Source organism: Camelus ferus, chromosome 14 (genome assembly GCF_009834535.1).
Source record: "Camelus ferus isolate YT-003-E chromosome 14, BCGSAC_Cfer_1.0, whole genome shotgun sequence".
In the NCBI taxonomy this organism is placed as follows: domain Eukaryota; kingdom Metazoa; phylum Chordata; class Mammalia; order Artiodactyla; family Camelidae; genus Camelus; species Camelus ferus.
The window spans coordinates 10910991-10924213 of NC_045709.1; the positions used below are offsets into that span (position 1 = coordinate 10910991).

Consider the following 13223-nt stretch of genomic DNA (forward strand, 5'->3'; position numbering starts at 1 on the left):
CCAAGATCGAGGTGTAGGCAGGGTTGGTTCCTCTTGAGGGCTGTGAGGGAAATTCTGTTCCAGGCCTCTCCCTGAGCTTCTGTGGTTTGCCTGCTACCCTTGGCATTCCCTGCCTTCTAGAAGCATCACCCTGGTCTCTGGCATTGTCCCTGTTTGTGCTGTCCCTAAGTTTCCCCTTTTTATAAGGACACCAATCATGTTGGATTAGGGCCCACCCGAATGGCCTTATCTTCACTTGACTGCTTCTGCAAAGACCCTATCTCTAAATAAGGTCACATTCTGAGAAATTGAGGGGTTAGGACTTCAACATAACTTTTTTAGAGGGGGCACATATCATGCTGTTTTTACCAGGCCTTCAAGCAGTCAGTACTCCCAGAACCCAGCTACCCATTAGGTATTAAAAATACCAACATCTAGGGGGGAGGGTAACAGCTCAGAGGTAGAGTGCATGCTTAGCATGCATGAGGTCCTAGGTTCAATCCCCAGGGTCTCCATTAAAAAAAAAAAAAAAAAAAAAAAGTTTAAAAGCCACCCAGGAAAGAAAAACAAAAAACAAAGAAGCAAACAAAACGCCAACATCTGGGCTCTACCCTCAGCAATTCTGATTCTTGGGTTGGGCTGGAGCCCAGGCACCTATAGTTCCTACAATTTCCCCCAGGTGATCCAAAAGCATGGCCAGGGCTGAGCACTCTGTCTCGGGAGAAAACCAGGTAAGGAACCAGAGACACAGGGCCTCCTGTGCTGGGTGGGCCCTGTGCCCCACTGCTGCTGTCCTGGGATGTGGCTGAGCAGCCTGGGGACAGCGCGCGGATTGGAAGCATCAGCTCTTTGGAGCAGCAGTAAATGACAGCCCCCAGTGTCCTGGCACAAGGGAGTCTGGGGTTTTCGTGCTTTTCAACAACGAAATAAAAAAGGCATAACTAATCTTCCTTTTCGTGAAGATACATTTGCCTAGGCCTACCCTGAGGAGAGTCTCAATAATTTTCAGAGCATGTGATTGCCTAGCAGGCCAGAGAGCCCAGGGTTTTAAATGAAACTGAATATTACAGAGCAAATTGAGATGGGCTCACCTTGCTGCAAGGTAAGGCAGGAGACGACAGCCACGTCTTCAGCCTGGGGAAGAGGAAAGCCATGAAATCTAGACGCCTGTGACAAACCCCTGAAACACCTACGGGCCTGATTGTGCGCCACTCAAAATAATTTTGGCTCTATTTTTAAACACTGTTGAAATCAAAACCAAGTTAATATGGGCTTAAATTTGAAGGGGGAAAAAGACACCAACATCCATTATGAACTGACAGGCTAATTAATGTATCTGAACAGAGGAAAGAAACCATAGAAACAGATCGGAAATCACGCGGACTTCTTTCATGTGAGAGAGAAAGCAACTGAAATATTCTCGGGCAAATTAATTAAACCTATACCACACCCAGAATGCATGTTGTTCCAGCTTCCTGCTGGGTTCCATGGGAGATGCTTACCTTGCCTCCTGACCAGTAAGAGTTTCTCAAATGCATTCTGGAAATGTATTTTAGAAGCAGGGCAAGAAAGGCAAGCGTGCAACTGGATCTGTGTTCTTGGGCCTATGTTATAGTCACTCCGGTGAGAATCAAACCCACCTCTGGGCTCCTCTTTCTTCCTATGTCCTCTACCCACCCACCAGCTGGACAGGCTTATCTAAACTCCAGGAATAATCAGGACTCCCTGATGCTAAAACCAGGATGCCCGGCTGCTGTCAGAGCAGGTGGGAGAGAGAGGCCTCCTTACTCCCTTTCCATCGCATCCCGGGGCAGCTGCCAGCCCGGTCCACACCGAAATCCAGCCCCATGTCCAAGCTGAGGTTAGCAGATGATCTTGGAAGAGCTGTGAATTTTATAAGGCCAGGAATTTAGACATAACTTGGCTAATTCAACTTTTAGACATAAGTATCAGAAACTGGCTTTGAATAGTGTATTATCTTTGCTTTGTTAATTCACCTTGGCCAGTGAGTATTTGCTAATATCATTTTGGTTATAAATACCAAAAACGCACTTTAGGGAAAAAAAGGAATTCTTTGGAAGGCTAACCTCAGAGAATTCTAAGGAGAGTTGAACGACTGGCGTCCAGGAGAGAGAACCAAGCCAGCAGAGGCCCGGAGCAGAAGCTTCTCCCTGGAGCTCTGCCCTAAGTGCCCTCAGCTCCCACCCCAGCCCTTGAGTCTCAGTCCTAATCTCAAGAGAGAGAAGCCCATAGCCCAGTGTGGGTGAGGTGTTCACTCCTGGCCATTACCTGAGCCCGGGTTACTGTCACATGGCCCACACCTGGCTACCAGGGTCCCCCCCTACAAAGCTGGTCAGGTCACGGTGGCTGTCTGCCGGCCAGCAGGGTGTGGAAAGTCAAAGCCAAGTGCACCACGAGTGCTTATCCCCTCAGTCACATGTGAGCCCCTCTCTGCCTGGTGGCCTGCGCCCTCACCCTCAGCCCCCAGTCCTTCCCAGCAATACCAAGGTGAAGGCTGGCTCCTCCCAAGTCAAGAAGCAAGCATTCCCCCAGCTGGCTCCCACAGCGCCGGGAACCCTGCTGCCCCTTTTAAGTACAGCCCCAGGTCAGCCTCCGAAGTGGCCTCCTGGGAGTCCCAGGTCCCCTCAAGTCCATCCACCTTGCACCACAGCGTCCATCTCACACACAGGTCTGACCAGGTCGCTCTGCCACTCAGATGCTTCAGAGACGGAACACACTTTACCTGGAGGAAACAGGACCCTTGTCCAAACAGCCCCCACCTTGTCTGGTGTCACATCCCCTCCAAGCCAGTCCAGCCTGACGCCCTGCAGCCCCTTGCTGTGCCCCTGCAGGGCCCGGTATAGCCATCAGTGCACCCTCCCCCAGTCTCCCCAAAGCACCTGCCATCTCCCTCACCCTCAGACTTGAAGGCACCTTCCATATCTTGATTGTTCTCTCCAGCATCTCGCCTAGTGCTTTAGCCCCAAATCAATATTTAGCTCAAAAGGCAGTATTTTTGGATTAGTGAATTAATTAATTAATTGAATTGACCCTTGAATGAAACAGTTTGAATTGCGCTGGTCAACTTACACACAAATTTTTTTCTAAGGTAAATACACAGCACTACATGATCCTCAGTTGGCTGAATCCGCAAACATAGAACCACGGATACGGAGGAGCCCATATACACGGAGAGTCAACTCTAAGTTATACTTGGATTTTCAACTCTGCAGAGGGTAGGCACCCCTAAGCCGTAAGTTCCTCAAGGGCCGACTGTGTGTGAAGGAGTGGGTTAATATTTTTTATTACAATTAACTAATTTCAGGTCTCGCTTCACAATAATTCTAAGTTTTGAGCTCAGAGACGGCCTCTCAAGTCAAGTTCATTTTCAGTTCACATGTTCTGAGGGAGCCAAGGTGCCTATCCCTGGGCTGGCGTTTCCTCTCGGTTCCCTTTATTGTGGCCCCAGCCCCCGGAGCTCTCATTAAACACTGAGTGAAGGGATACACCCTTCTGAGAGTTATGCAGACATGGCTTGGGTCCCTAAGGAGGGCGTCGAGGCTTGAAGCCCCTTGGCCAGTGCCAGTTAGAAGCAGCCCACGACCTAGTGTTGAAATTACACTGTTCTTCAGCTGGGAATTCTTCCTAAAGTCAGAGTCAGAGGTCCAGGAAGCGTGGGAGGTGTGCACATCTCCCCTTCCTCACCACACAGTGGGCAGGACCTGAGACTCAGGAGTCAGGTAAGGGAGCCTTGACTCTCACCAGCTGTGGGAACCCAGTCACCACTCCCCACAGCCCCAGTTAATGCTCTCGTGGTGCCCTTTACTTCCAAACCATAATAGTCACTATATTGCACCTGAGGCTCTTCATGTGCTGCCTGTCCCCCACTGGACTGTAAATCCCACTGGGACAGGACGGTGTGTATCTCACTGCTCACTGCGGCACCCAGCACAGTGCGTGGCAGGTGCTCAGTAAACATTTGTTTAATGAAAGAAATTAAAAAGGAGGGGAAGAAAGGTGTGACAGGAGGCAGGGAGGAGAGAGAGAGAGACAGAGAAGGCAGGCAAGAAGGAAGGTAGGAAGGAAAGAAATTTTTCTAGTTTTCTAGTTAGTTTCCTCATCTGAAAAATGGGCCAATAATTCCTAGCTCCCAGGGTTGTTGTGATGACTAAAACACAATTTGCTCCTTCATTTGTCTTCCAGTGGTGAGTAATTTGTCTAAGATTGGAATTCAGGCTCACTGACGCCAGCACCTATGTGTCACCCTCCCTCTCCAAATTCTCCAAAATACCCGTGCAATCTTGTTGGATTACCTGTACTTCCTTGCTCTGGGCCTGGATGAGACAGGGAAGGAATGACAGACAGCTGACTGCCACTGGCCACAGAGCCCAGCGTCCTGGCACCCACCCTGGGGGTTCACTCAGCCCTCAAAGAAACTGACTTCTAAAATCCATCCCCTTGTGATTCCTCAAAAAACTAAAAATAGACTTACCATATGATCCAGCATTCCCACTCCTGGACACATATTCAGAGGGAACTCTAATTCGAAAAGATACATGCACCCCCATGTTATATATATATATAGCAGCACTATATATAGTAGCCAAGACATGGAAGCAATCTAAATGTCCATCGACAGAAGACTGGATAAAGAAGTCGTGGTACATTTATACAATGGAATACTACTCAGCCATAAAAAGAATGAAATAATGCCATTTGCAGCAACATGGATGGACCTAGAGATCATCATTCTAAGTGAAGTAAGACAGAAAGAGAAAGAAAAATACTCTCTCATATGTGGAATCTAAAAAAAAAACGAAAAAAAGAACACTGAACTCATCTACAAAACAAAAACAGACTTGCAGACATAGTAAACAATCTTATGGTCACCAGGGAAAGTGGGTGGGAAGGGATAAATTTGGGAGTTTGAGATTTGCAAAAATGTTAGCCACTATATATAAAAATCAGTTTAAAAAAACAAGTTTCTTCTGTACAGCACAGGGAAATATATTCAGTATCTTGTAATAACCTTTAATGAAAAAGAATATGAAAATTAATATATGTATGTATTTGCATGACTGGGACATTGTGCTGTACACCAGAAATTAACACATTGTAACTGACTGTAAAAAAAAAAAATTTTTTTTTAAATCCACCCACTTCTGGACAAAAGTACCTGAACCCACACAACCCAACAAATGGCACTGCCTGGGCAGGCACAGCAGGCAAGCGAACAAAGCACATGATTTATCATTTGGGTGTTCAACCACATCTAATTGGCTGCCCAGAGAACAACAATCTACCAGTGGTGTTAGAGACATGCTCTGTCCTTCTGCCTGGGACATCTAGGCAGGCATCCCTCTTACAGAGGGAGGAATCTCAGCAGAGGCTGTCAAAAGCAGATGCTCAACAAGCCCCACTCTTCTCGGAAGACAGAAGGGCTTCAAGAGCCTGGAGTTAGTCCACCCAGGCTCACATCTGGATACTCATACTTCCTAGAAGTGTCTCGGGGCAAATCTTAGCTCCCTCTCTGATCTATAAAATGGGAACCACAGCTGACCTCTGCCTTCTGGGTGTCATGAGGATTAGTGAGATATGGACGAGGCTTTTCACTCAGTGCCTGGAACACGGTAAGGACTGAAAACGGGAACCACTGTTTTCCTTTTTATATCCTCATTCTCCTGGGCTGGGAGGATGCTAAATCTACCTTGACTGTTTTCCTGCTTTGATTGCCAGGACGCTGGGCTTGGCAAGCCTCAGACGAGATGGAAGGATGGCTACCAGCCCCTGCCTCCCGACCCAACCCCAACAATGCTGAGAGTCAGTAACCAGAGTGCAGACCTGGGCACACCCCTGGTCCACACATCACTTTTCCAAACCCTTCTTCCTCACCTCACTGGCATCAGCCTCTCAGATGATAGAAAGAAAATTGAAGTTACCAGTACGAGTTGAATCACAGGATGAGTGGAATCACAGATATTTTGAGTTTTCTTCACATTTTAATTTTATTAAAATATTTCAGTCCTGACCATGAACAACATTCACCTAACTGGCAGGATGGTTATGCAGATTAAATGAAATAATGCATATAAAAGGCTTAGCATGGCAGCTGTCCATAAAAGTTGGCTCTCATTTGAAAAAAAAAGTCTAACTGAAAACAATATATTTTCTAGAACTTCATGATTTACAAACTCCTTTCATATGCTATATTTCATTTAGATACAACTTGAGATGGGTTTATTATTACTGCCTGACAGATTAGGAAACTGAGGTGTAAAGATATTAAAAGACTGGACCCGGGGGACTTAGTGAGTAGCCATGTGGCAGAGCCAGGAGGAAACTGCAGGGCCACGGCTGGAATCCTGCTCGTGGGCTCACCATGAGGGGCCAAGGCTCCTGCCCTGGCTGTGGCTCACGGGCAGCTCCCTGCGACTCTCCAACAAGTCCAGCATCGATCACCTGGCACTGATTCCTGACTCTGGGCTTTCTGTTAACATTTGAGTCTTTAGAAACCGGGCATCAATCCATGATCCCCACAAATCCCTCCCCCTTAGTGGAAATCAGGATAAGCCACAGGCCTGATGGGTGCACGAGGGAGGCCAGTTTCCCCCAAGGTGATGAGCAGGATGCAAAGCCCAGGGCTGGCGTGGGACCACAGGCTGCCTCTGGCAGGCAGGCAGCGGTTGATGGCGCCCTCACCCACCTGGCTGCACAGGCCAGGACCCTGGCGCCCAGGATGAGGATGCAGGAGACCCCACTTTCCTGTAAGTCCATCTGGGAACCCAAGGGCCAAGCTATTAAACTATTTCTTTTTTCTTATTTGTATAATGGCTCAAAGATTGTTCTTTTCTTATCTCATAGAAAAGAAGTCTTTGAGTGAAAAGTAAGATCTGTGTAGTATTTTGATCTCAGTTTTGGAAGGGGGTAAGGTGACAAAGTATCCATTAAAAGAGTCATTCTCTCATTCATTCATTCATTCATTCATTCATTCATTCACAACAAATACGTAATAAGCACCTTCCACATTGCCAGACTCTGTCCTCAGAATTGGGAATACAGCTGTGAATAAGAACGAATATCCCCCTCCTCACAGAGTACAGTGGCCAGAAAACCCAAACCCAAACCACCAGGACCCAATCCATCAGCTCACTATTATTCTCCTAAGGATTCCTGGTAGGATTTTTTCCATGAAATTCTCCCAAATGAAAGCAGCACTACCCGGCCTCTAGGATGGGAAGCCAGGTGTCCTGGAAAATGCAAAGGAATCTCAATACATATTGAGGCAATCAGTAGGTAGGAAGGGACCCACTGTCCAGCCTGTGATCCTAAAAGAATTTTTTATAAATGATGCCTCATCCTGCATCTTGACAGGCAGAAATAAACACCCATTTACTGTGTTTAAAACTGATAAGCTTTTCCACCAAAAACATCCCTTTGTTTGAAAACGTTCCTCTCAAAATTACTTAGAATTGCAAACATGCTTATCCCATAACCAATAAGCGTATGTCTCCCTTCTCTAAAGGAGATAAACATCTGCTGTATTCCAAAGTCAGAAACTTGTTTCGGATACTACAGAAGAAGTATGGAGTATATTGGTAGGTTGTGGCAATTTGCAAAGAACTTATACTGACAATGACGTGGTGCTCATGGACAACCAGCATGGCGGATATAACTGCAATCCAATGGTCTGTGCGGGGAGCCCAGGGTGCCCAGACTCCCAAGTTGGCATCTAGTCCCAACTGCCAGATCACATGAGCGCTGACAACTCCCTGCATCTCCCCAGCGGGTCCTGAGCAGATTGCAATCTGCCACATGCTGATCATAAGGGATTCCTGCCTTTGGGGAAGGTGGAGACCAAGATCTCTGCAAGTGGAGACCACTGGATACACTGGCTGAGACCAAGTGGTGGCCAAAGCAGTGAGGGAGCGCCAGTTGTGGCCAGGTGGGCATGCCTTTCACCCCTACCCTACCTCGCCGGCCCGTAGTGGTCCCTGAGTTCACTGAAGGAAATAAATGCATGAAACCTGTTTAGAGAAAGTGATGTTTGTGCTTGATGGTTCCTACTCCTTGACAGCCTGACTCTAGTTCCCATTTTGACTTGAGGTGTAGTTCTTCAGAATAAACCACCATCACAGCACTATACGCATTGCCAAGCCCTACAGAGAGGTGGTAGGGAGCCCACATGCATGAAACCCCCCGTTTCTTCATGAACGATCAGGCTTTGGTGCTAGTGGAGAGAGGATGCTCCTGGGGCTGACGCAGTGGGTCTTCAAGGTGCGGCATTGCTTGCAATGTGTGTAACCTTGTGAGAGGTGCTGACTTGTTCCCAGATCTCCACCCCTCACACCCTCGGCTCAAGGGCCAGCAGGACTGATAGACCTTCATCACCCAAAAGACCAGCCCACCAGGCTCCGCCGGGGGCCTCCCCGGGCCCAGCACCCACACACCCTCTTCCCCAGTTGGCTTGTTGGGTTCAGAGCACCAAGGGCTGAATCTGTGCTTGTCACTGCTGTTCATCCAGACATTATGCCTCGGGCTTACGCATCCAGGAACATCCCGGAAAGGTGCCAGCATTTGAGGTTTCTCTGTGCAGCCCCTTCCCCAGCACTCACAGACTCCACTGCCAGCCAGACACATCACTATTAACACCACAATCACTGTTGTGTTGAAAATAGAAATAAAGTTTTACAATCTCGCTCCCACACAACCCCACGCGGTAACTGAATGTAGGCGCTGGGAACTCTGCCTCACATTGTCACTTGGGGCCTCACGGCATCTCAGCCGTGGGTCAGAAGCCAGAGGTGCAGCCTCCCGGGACCCACAGCCAGGGCTGCACTGAGAGCTGGGCCCCTGGAGGCAGGACGTGAACCCCACAAACCCCTGTGCCACGGGCCACGTTCATTGTTAGAGCTTTCACAAAATGCCTTAAAACTTTTAATTGCTGCTCTCTCCACCCCTTACCTCTTCTCCCTCCTCTTTCCAGTTAGGAAAAAAAAAGTGACACTTTGCTTTATGAACATTTGAACATAGAATGAGAACTGATTGTGTTGATGTGCCCTCGGGCAGAATTTGTCTAAACCCACAACTTAACACTTACCAGACTCCCCAGCCTTGCCGTCCTCACTCCCATCCATAAATCCCTCCAGAGCTCCTTAGCAGTTCATGATTTTTTTCTCAGATTGTGGCCTCCATGTGACCAGCAGCAGACGTTTCTGATGTGCTTGGCTCAGACCACTAGGACCGTGTGCTGGAAATGAGGGCGCAGCCCTGCGGCGCTGCACAGGAGTCCCAGGGGCCGCCCACACGGAAGGAGCTTCCTCTCTGGCCGCAGGTGTCAGGGCCTCCTAAGTGCACGTGTGACCCATCAGAGTCTCCTCCCTGTGTACTCGTTGTGTTCCGATGGCTTGCCCACATGCCTGTCCAGCCCTGTCCCCAGTAGCCAGCAGAGTCCTGACTCGGTGGGTTCATAGAGGACTTTGGAGTGTTCAGAGCCGAGTCAGAGGGTCCTTTTGAGACACTTCTGGGATAAATAACACATTTCTTCTCACAGTCTATGGTGGACTAATGTTTACCTCCCCACCCTAAATTTGTATATCGCGGCAGCCCAAGTCCCCACTGTGACAGTATTAGGAGGCAAGGCCTTTGGGAGGTAACTAGGTCACGAGGGTGAAGCCTTCACGAATGGGATTAGTGCCCTTTTAAGAAGAGACATTAGAGAGATGATCTCTCTCCCTCTATCTCTCTATCCCCCCCTTCCTCCTCCTCCTCCTCCTCCTCCTCCTCCTTCTTCTTCTTCTTCTTCCCTCTCTCTCTGTCTCTCTGCCACATGGGAACACAAGGTCTGCAAGCCAGGAGCAGTTTCTCACCAGACACGCTATCTGCTGGTGCTGTGATCTTGGACTTCCCCGCTTCCAGAACTGTGAGAATAAATTCCCGTTGTTTAAGCCACCCAGTCTGTGGTATTCCGTCATAGCAGCCCAAGATGACTAGGACATGAACCCACTATGATGAGTTAGAAGTGGCTCCCTCAAGTCCTACTCAGAGGTAAAAGCTGCTGTAATAAATCAGTGATGCCCACAGCCCCGTGGTGAAGGAGGGGAGACACGCGTCCTGGGCTGGCAGCCCTGGGGTTGATTTTTCCTGCTGCCAATTCCTGACCCTGATGCTGGCTTATGAGGAATGGCCTCCCCCATCTAGTTATTCCAGCCTACAGGCTAGAGAGGAAAACATGGCATAGCCCCAACTCCTTTTAAAATTTTTATTATTTTTTAAATCTACACTTTAAACTTCTCAAAACTACAAACTTCACTCTTCCCAATCAGAACAAACATATGAGCAAAAGAAAACCACCTTGAACCCATCTAACATCTCCCCAGCAGCACCCCTGATTCAGTGACAGCCACCCTCCATGAGATCCTTCAAGATCACAGAACCGTGCATGGATCACATGACCTTCCCTTTGACTCCTGCAAACATTTACCATTTTGCATTCTCTAAATTTTTCTTAGAAAAAAAGAACTAAAAGTTGAAAAGACATGCCACAAACTGGGAGCATATTTGAAAAAGATTATCTTATAAAGGACTTATACCCAAAATAAGCAAAAATATTTAAAATTCTACAATAAGAAAATAAATGCTAGCAAAGATGCGGAGCAACAGGAACTCTTAGTCATTGCTGGAGGGGATCCAAAATGATACAGCCACTTTGGAAGATAGTTTGGTGGTTTCTTACAAAACTAAACATACTCTTACCAGATGATCCAGCAATCATGCTCCTAAGTATTTACTCAGGTGGTTTGAAAACTTAACGTTCACACAAATACCTGCACATGAACGTTTATAGCAACTTTATTCATAAATGCCCAAAGCTGGGAGCAATCAAGATGTCCTTCAATAGGTGAACGGAGACATTAACTGTGAGACATCCATACAATGGAATATTATTCAGAAATAAAAAGATATGAGCTATCAAGCCACAAAAAGACATGGGGGAATCTTAAATGCATACTGCTAAGTGAAAGAAGCCAATCTAGAAAGGCCATATACTGTAGATTCCAACCATATGACGTTCTAAAAAAGGCAAAACTACAGAGACAGTAAAAAGGTCAGTGATTGTCAGAGGTTGCAGGTGGGAGATGAGTCGGGATGAACAGGTGAAGTACAGAGGATTTTAGGCAGTGAAACTATTCTGTGTGTTACTACAATAATGGATACACAACATTACACATTTGACATAAGCCATAAAACTATATGACACAAAAAACAAATCTTAATATAAACTATGGACTTTAATTAATAATATATCAATTATAACAAATCATGCCAGCCAACCAGTGCAATATATTAATAATTGGGGAATCTGGAGGGAGGATTGTTTGATGAAGGGTTTTATGGGCACTCTGTATTTTTGACTCAACTTTTCTGGAAACCTAAACCTGCTTTAAAAAACAACCTATTAATTTTTTTAAATGGCAGTAAAGTATAAAACATGGGAATTTAATCAAGAATATATACAAGATCTCTATTTTTAAAACTTCAACACTTTATTAAAATAGTCTATCATAGATGATTTTAATACATGGAAAGATATTTCATAGTCCTGGGTGAGGTGATTTAATATTATTAAGACATTAATTCATTCCAGATTAATCTATAGATTCAGTGCCACCATAATCAAATTTTAGTTAGATTTTTTCCAGTACTTAATAAACTTACTTTAATATTGACTTAGAGTAATAAGTCTATAGAAAGCTGAATCAACATTTAAAAAGAATAATAAAAAAGAGGAACTTTCCCTATTACACAAGAAGATATATTTTAAAGCCATGGGAATGAAAACAGTTTGATAGAGACAAACGGACCAGTGGAATGGAGTAGAGGGCTCAGAGACTACTCATGTGTAATGGGATCTAATATATGAGAGAAGGGGCCTAAAAATCAACAGAGAAGGCTGATTTGAATATTTCAACATTAAGAATTCCTTTTTAAGGAAACCCTCCCATACTGTTCGTGGGAATGTAGTTTGGTGCAGCCATTATGAAAAACAGTATGGAGATTCCTCAAAAAAATAAAAATAGACTTGCCATATGATCCCATAATCCCACTCTTGGGCATATATCCAGAGGGAGCCTTAATTCAAAAAGATACCTGCACCCCAATGTTCATAGCAGCACTATATACAATAGCCAAGACATGGAAACAACCTAAATGTCCATCCACAGAAGACTGGATAAAGAAGTTGCGGTATATTTATACAATGGAATACAACTCAGCCATAAAAAAGAATAAAATAAAGCCATTTGCAGCAAACATGAATGGATCTGGAGATCATTCTAAGTGAAGTAAGACAGAAAGAGAAAGAAAAATACCATATGATGTCACTCATATGTGGAATCCAAAAAAAGAAAAAAGAAGACATTAATGAACTCATCTACAAAACAGAAACAGACTCATAGGCATAGTAAACCAATTTATAGTTACCAGGACAAAAGGGGGAGGGAAGGGATAAATTGGGAGTTTGAGATTTGCAAATACTAACTACTATATATAAAACAGATAAACAAATTTCTTCTGTATAGCAGGGAACTATATTCAATCTCTTGTAACCTATAGTGAAAAAGAATATGAAAATGAATATATGTATGTATATGTATGAATGAAACATGCTGTACACCAGAAATTGACACATTGTAAACTGACTATACTTCAATTAAAAAAAAATTTTTTTTAATTTCTTTTTTTTTTAATTGAAGTACAGTCAGTTTACAATGTGTCAATTTCTGGTGTACAGCACAATGTCCCAGTCATGTATGTACATACATATATTTGTTTTCACATTCTTTAAAAAGAATTTCTTTTTAACAAAAGACATCATGAAGATAGTTAATAGTTACTGGACAGAAAGAGAGAAAATATTTGCAATATCTAAAATTGACAAGGGATTTGTACTATATATGGTCAGCAAATCAACAAGAAAAAAAAACCCAACCACAATATAGAAAAATGGGTAAAGGATATGAACAGGTAATTTCAGAAAAGGAAACACAAAAATAAGCAATGACAATGACAACATGCTTAAAACTATTGGTGATCACCCAAATGCAAATTAACACAATAAGATACAATTTTGTATCTACACCACCAGAAAAACAAGAGACCTGGGAGTACCAAGTATTGGTAGGAATGTGGACTGTTGATGGGGTGTAGATGCGTGTTGATCTTCCTGAGCTTAATCTGAAGCTGTG

General features: G+C 45.1%; 1 long non-coding RNA gene across 1 annotated transcript; it reads left to right on the forward strand.

Moving 5' to 3' along the window:
• The first annotated feature begins 2362 nt into the window (after nucleotides 1–2362).
• On the forward strand, nucleotides 2363–12099 carry LOC116668486. Its single transcript, XR_004325590.1, has 3 exons — nucleotides 2363–2374; nucleotides 3993–3996; nucleotides 11969–12099. It is a non-coding gene; the product is annotated as an uncharacterized LOC116668486 (long non-coding RNA).
• The last annotated feature ends 1124 nt before the right edge of the window (nucleotides 12100–13223 follow it).